We start from the raw sequence: 7,369 nt of genomic DNA, 5'->3' as shown, positions 1-7,369 counted from the left end.
GTGGGGACCCTGGTGACGATGCATCTCTAAGGTACTCACCCGAGGGAACTGGGGCACATAGCCCATCCTGCCAGCCACTGACTGAGGCTGTTGCCAACTGTCTATCCCTAGCTCCCCAGGCCTGTGGTAGGCAAAGAGAGGCCAATGGCAGTTGGAAGCCACGCTGATAAGCCATGAAAGGGAAAAGGCTGGAGGGACGGACATAAACAAAAGATACCACCTAGATTTATTTTCCTCTGCCAACTATGGTCAACTAGTAGAGGCTATGTGGAACATCAAAAGGGTGTTGAGGTCAGGGTCTATGATTGATTAGTACTGTTGGCCATGGATGTCCAAGTGGAGAGTAGAGTACATTCCTGGACCAACACATGCCCTTTCGTCTCTCTCTGGCTTCCACGGACTCTTGATTCTTCAGTGTCCCTTTTCATTCATTCATCCATCCATCCATCCATTCATCCATCCATTCATTCATTCTTCATCCATCTATTCATTCAATCATTCATTGCTGTTCCTCTTGTTTGTGTAGTATAGCCCAGGATGGTTTCGAATTCCTGGGTATCCTCCTGCCTCAGCCTCCCAAGGACTTCGATGACAGGCATGCTCACACCAGCTTTGGTGTTCCTTTATAGGAACACTGCTCATGTTTTCAGTGCTTCTTCCTTTGGACTCCTTCTTCATTCAGTGCAGGTGTGGCCATATCAGGCTGTCTCTCCTGGGCTCTGCTGTGACCGGGAACCCTCGAAGGAAGGGCAGCAGGGGTCCTACGCATCATTTCAGTATACACGCACGTACGCATGCCCCTAGAGTGCCACTGGAGGCAGCTGTGACACCTTGGACGCTGTCAAGCTGCTCTTCAAGATGCTGCGCCAGTCTGCACTGGGCAAACAGTGTATGAGACCCTTTCCTCAGCCCTTGTAGTCCCCAGGCCTTCCACCATCTGCCAATCTGGTTCATGGGACATGGTGACGGTTTTATTTACTATCCTCCCCCTGCTCCAACGTTACCGGCTCCTCAACACTCACTTCCGCCATCTGCTGTGCGGCACGCCTTCTGTAAGTTAACCCATCCTGTCTTCTCCAGCACATCTCCATCCACGTTTCAGATGGGGAAACTGAGGTCTAGAAGCATTATGCTACTTGCCCAAGGCTCTCCTCTGAAAGGGCAGAGCTAGGATTGCAACCCACGGCCCATCTCACTTCAGTCCACAGACCAGAGCCTCCTGGCCCTTCTCTCCACTCTTGGGCCTTGTAAACACGCACTGTCACCAGGGTTTTCTTCTCTGGTGGACAGCTTGTTCGTGCAGGCTACTCACTTTTCAATAAGTGCATTTTTTTCCTATTGACTTATGGGCCTCTCTGTTTTGTGGGAACATACATTTACTGGGGCTCCACCACACATAACCACAGCCTCACTTGACAAGGGCACAATTACTCAGGCTATAAAAGGCAGGCTCTGGCACAGCCGGGGCCCAGAGTCAGGGGAGTGCAGTCTTGTGGCAGGTAGGCCCTCTTCCCACAGGTGAGGTGCAGGCTGTTGGGACGGGCTGGCTGCCAGCCTGGAATGTAACTCAAGCAGGTGAGTCCAAAAGGGCCGGGGCGAGCAGGTTATCTCAGTTATCCGGTCCCAAGGAACAGCTCATCCACGGCCAGGGAAACCATGAAGGCTGAACCCTAGGCCCAGTTCACAGTCATCGGAGAAATACTTGAAGACCTCCACATTGTTGTTGTTGGCCTCTGGGGAGGTCAGGAGGTTAACATGGATATCCATGCTGCTGTAGAGGTAGGGTAGGGGCCAGTGTAGTGTTAGTAGATGGACGATCTTGAAGTTCTGTAAGGTGATGATCCATCAGAACCTCTGTGAATCTGCTGGTCCTATGGCCACAGGGCAGCTACCGCACTGGCTATGGATCCCATGCCCCTGCTTCCCTCCCGTGTGTGTGTGTGTGTGTGTGTGTGTGTGTGTGTGTGTGTGTATGTGTGTGTGTGTGTATGTGTGTGTATGTGTGTGTGTGTGTGTGTGCGCCAGATGTGTGTGTGTGCGTGCGTGCCAGATGTGTGTAGAGGCCAGAAAACAGCTGAGATCCCCTGTAGTTATAGGTTGCCATGAGACGCCTGACATGGGTGCTGGGAACTGAATGTCCTTTGCAAGAGCGGCAAGTGCTCTTAACCAATGAACCATCACTCCAGCCCCTTTGTCCTTTCTTTTTAAAAAATTATTTATTTATGTGTGTGTATGAGTGTTTTGTCTGTATATATGTTTGCTTGTATACCATCTGTGTGCCTGGTGCCTGCAAAGGCCAGAAGAGGGTTCTTTTTCTGGAGGTGGGAGACTCACCTTGAACTCATGGTGATCCACCTGCCTCAGCTCCCTTATCGTGGAGTAACAGATATGAGTCACCAAGCCTGATCTGAACAGCCTGTCATGGGCTGTAAACCTCTCTGCTACCCTATGCCTTGGTCTCTTGTTTGAGGGATTCTGCAGGTTCCCTTTTAAAACCTGTCTTCCTGCCCGGGCCAGGTAGTCTCCCTCCCTGAAACCTTTAGCATGTCTCCCTCTGGTCTTTCTTTTCCTTGCATTCCTTAGCTTCTGCCCACATCTTAGCTTGCTGAAGCCAGGAGAGACCCACTGGACATGGGCGCCTGGCTTGTATCGGACCCACCTGGCTTTCCTTCTGAATAACGAGTTACTATCTAAGAGGCAGGCTGCAATCGCTCCAAGCCTCAGCTGTCAACTGGAAGAATGGGGTAAGAACAAGAGTTGTGGGCAGGATGGAGTAAGTTCACCCTCTGTGGGTTCTGAGTGTCTTGATCTGGTCCCAGTCACAGAGAGACATTCTTGAGAGCTGGGGCTTAGCACTGGAAGCTTCTACACTAAACAGGCACCCCAATTACAGAGGCCAGGCTGGAGAGAGCTGCATCTTGCTGTCTGGGAAAAGTGGCCCAATCCCTACCTCAGCATTCACTGCTCCCCCAGGAGGTCTTTCACGGCCCTGGGACTGCAGGAGTCCATCTACCCCGAAACCACACAGTCAAGTATAAGATGGAGGGCGTCATCCATCTGCTTTCCTTCCAGGGATGTTAGGATTCCTTGGCCACCAGACAGCTCAGCTGGGAGGGTGCTATACTGAAGACCGATCTTGTAAGTAGAGGCATGACTGCTATAAAGGCCGTCAACCCTCCCGTGAATTACCTAATTAGATGCTTGCTTAATTCAGATGTTGCAAATTCAAGTCCATACACCTGAACATTCTGAACTCAAGCGGCATGGTGCTCTGGGAAGAGGGACACGGTGCACCTCAGGAAGCATCGCCATGAGCTTTGGTTTCAGCCTTTCCTTTCCAATCGGTCACTGACTCCTTTCTACCCCCGTCCTCAATTACTGCTAACCCTGCGAACACCAGGTACAGAAAGCGCACACAGAAGCAGTAAGTTGATCCAATAACCTGAACTGAGCAAGCAAACAGACACAACTCACTCTTAACATGTCAAAGAAAACTCAGACAACCCCTTAACCAGGGGTTAGGTGAACTTGTTGGGGAAAAAGTTAACTCATTGTTCACTAGATTTTAACTGGAGAACAGCAGACCTGTGACCTCATCAACAGTAGAGCCCACATCGATAAGATGTGTTAAACATCTTTTAAACAATCCTTTGAGATCACACAAGTGTTAAAACTACCTTTTGATATTATTTTGTGTGAGTGGAAGTATATACATTACTACATCAAAGTTTTGAAAATATTTTGATAAGCATTTAATTTTAAGTTTCTCTGTAATCTTACCTATTTAGTTTTATGCATTTGAAAACGTAATTCTGAGAGTGGTTTCCATAGACTTCATAAGATCTCCAAAAAAGAGCCGGGCGGTGGTGGTGCATGCCTTTAATCCCAGCACTTGGGAGGCAGAGCCAGGCGGATCTTTGTGAGTTCGAGGCCAACCTGGGCTACAGAGCGAGATCCAGGAAAGGCGCAAAGCTACACAGAGAAACCCTGTCTCAGAAAAACAAAAAACAAAAACAAACAAACAAACAAAAGATCTCCAAAAAGGTCTATGGCACAGAAAAAGGTTGAGAATCCCTGTTCTAGGGGACTGGGCAGATGGCTCAGTAGGTAATGTACATGAGGCCCTGAGTTTGGATCCCCAGCACCTACATAAAAAGTAGGGTGTGGTGCCACAGGCCTGGAATTCCAGTGCTGGGAGACAAAGAGGGGGATTTCAGGGGCTTGGTCAGCTGGTTTAGCCAAATTGCTGTGCTCCCATTTCAGTGAGAGACTTTGTCTCAAAAAATAAGATGGTCAGCAACAGAGGACACTGATGGTGACCTCTGCCCTCCTCCACACATGGATACACGGGGGAGTGCACACATGCATACATACATATGCACTCCCCAACAGAAGATCCCTGTTCTAAACAAGTCGGTCACTAACAGCGCAGGAAGGGCATTTAGCAGAGAAACACATGAAAAGGGCTTTGAGAGTTAGGATTTCAAGTAAGGGAGGAACTGTGCCCCAGAAGTCACGATTACACAATGTCAAAAACCACACTAACTGTACGAGTCAGCTTTCCACAGAAGCCCACAGTTCCCAGTACCTCAGCCTTTATCTCGGGCCATACCTCCACCCCACACTAATGCAGAACAAACAGTCAAGGAAAGATTAAAAAGGTAACTGGAGCTGATGATACTCAAATAGGACAACAGACACTTAGCAACTGGAGCCTGGGGGAGGACTCAGCAGCTGAGGGCAGCCTGCGTGGCCATGGGCCTGAAGGAAGCCAGTGGTAAGCAGACTGGAGATGTGGCTTGACGACCCAGTCCAAGAGGAAAGAGCTCCACGGTTGGGATCTGGGCTTCAGTCTTCTGTTTGTTTGGCACCACCTAGAGCAGTGGTTCTCACCCTTCCGACTGTGCAACCTTTAACACAGCTCCTCATCCTGTGGTGACCCCCACCATAACATTATTTCATTGCTCCTTCATAACTGTAACTTTGCTACTGTTATGAATCATAACGTAAATATCTGATGTGCAGGGCATCTGATATTCGACCCACAGGTTGAGAACCAGTGACTTAGGTTGTGACCACAACGTGCACGCGCGTGGGGTCCTAGGCTTCCAACAACGTTAAGGGGAACAAAGCTAAACAATGAAAGTAAAAAGAAGAGGATGTAGGTCACTTAATCAAAAGAAACATGGAATGGGGTGCGCACCTGGAGGCTGAGGCAGGAGGATCTGGGTCAAGACTAGACTGAGCTAGTGAGACTGCCTCAGAACACCAAGGGCTGGGATGCAGCTCTGTGGCAGAACACCACCCTAACGTGAGCAGGCCTGGGTTTGCTCTACAGTCCTAACCAACAATGGCTGCCTCTGCATTTGCTCCCATCCCCAGACTACTCCACAGATGTCTCAGTCACTCTGTGAACCATCCTACATCGGGACCCTGTGGCTGAAGCCTTTTGCAATTAACTCTCCACTATGCTCTGGATGAAGACTTACTTTTATTTCTTTTTTTTTTTTTTTTTCTTTTTTTGGTTTTTCGAGACAGGGTTTCTCTGTGTAGCTTTGCGCCTTTCCTGGAACTCGCTTTGGAGACCAGGCTGGCCTCGAACTCACAGAGATCCGCCTGCCTCTGCCTCCCAAGTGCTGGGATTAAAGGCGTGCGCCACCACCGCCCGGCTTAAGACTTACTTTTATTATTCATAGCTATGCATGAGCAACCTGCAGCCCCTCCCCCAAGCATATCGCACCCACCAGCTGGAACGCTGTTCCCTCTATCTTTCCTAGTTTTCCGTCCCCTCCAGGTTGAAACTGGGTCACCACTTCCTCCCAGAATTAGTGACCCTCCCACGTGCTCTCACAGTTCTGCAGGCTTATCCAGGTTCAGACATGAAATGCCCCCACACAAGGCTCATGTGTTGGGATCTGGCCCACAGCCCTCTCTCTGTCTTCCAAATCTAGACAGACTATCTTAAAAATACAAATCTATGGTGGTATTTTATTTGTACTGAAATGTGATTTTAATTGTATGTTAATAAATAAAGTTGCTCGGTAGATCTCTGTGTGGTCAAGGATACAGCCAGCATTGGAGACACACGCCTTTAATCTTAATACCATAGAAGACCTGGAGGGCTATACAGACAGGCAGTGACGAGGCAGTCATGTGTTTGGGTTTACAATCAATGAGAAGGCAGAACAGAAAGACTATATGAAGACAAACACACAGGAAGTAGGTCTCTTTCGGAGAGGTCTCTTGGCTGAAGAGGCTAGCTGCAGCAGGTGGTAAGGCTCTTAGCTCTGATCTCTCGGCTTTCTTCTTTGCATTGGTTCTGTGTTCCTTATTTAATAAGACGGTTGGTTACATCTACACAAATCCTATTTACTGTGACCAAAGTCTCACCTGCTTAGCTGTCAACTGTATTTTGACTTAGGAAAGCTGACAATCCAGCCCCAGGGTGAGTGTGGGGCACTCTAGGGAAACACAGCACTACTGCAGCCTCCACAGGCTCTGAGTTCAAGGACACTGGTTAGCACAAGAATCGAACACTTCCTGGTGATGACACAGAAACACACTAGGATTTGCTGTATGATGGTATCTAATGTTGCCCATATTTTAAATCTCTATTACTAGGGACTGGAGAGATGGCTCAGCAGTTAGGAGCATTGGCTGCTCTCTCAGAGGACCAGGGTCCCAGCACCCACATGGCAGGTCACAACTGCCTGATACTCTCTTCTCACTTCTGTGAGCCGCAGGCACACAAGTGTGCACATATATACAGGCAAAACACCTATATACATAAAATAAGTATCTAAAACAACAATAAATCTCTATCCCCGTTGATAAAGGAAGGGTAATGTTAGATTCTACCAATCAAATCTATACTTAACCCTATATCACAAGAGGATAATTCATACTGTTAAAATGCCATTTTCTCTAAAAATATCTTCATGCTCTTTTAAAGAGGACAAACAACTCCCTTGGAAAAATTCTTTCAACTCTAACCTGTGCAAAGCCCTCATCAAATGGGACCTCAGGAGAGACTGCCGAGGGAGCACAGCACTAGCGGCGCAGGCCCGATAACCTGAGTTTGTCACGTGACTTCCTGGAACTCCCAGCAAAGCTGAATAAGCTGGAAGCTCTCAAGCCGGCCTGCAGCAGCAGCAGAAATACGAGGAGAGGCCCTGCTTCACCCCATGAGGGAGAGAACCGACTCCTAAACGCCGTTCTCTGACCCCCACACACGTGCTGTGGCATGCAAATGTCCCCCACACACACACCCTTGAAAAATCACACCAAATGCCACTCTGAGAAGGTCACTTTGGCTTCAACACCAGCCATCAACCTGTCACCGAGCAGCAGATACACAGCACCTCAGGAT

The sequence above is a fragment of the Peromyscus leucopus genome, chromosome 2, assembly GCF_004664715.2.
Source record: "Peromyscus leucopus breed LL Stock chromosome 2, UCI_PerLeu_2.1, whole genome shotgun sequence".
NCBI lineage: Eukaryota > Metazoa > Chordata > Mammalia > Rodentia > Cricetidae > Peromyscus > Peromyscus leucopus.
This window is presented reverse-complemented; position numbering follows the sequence as displayed.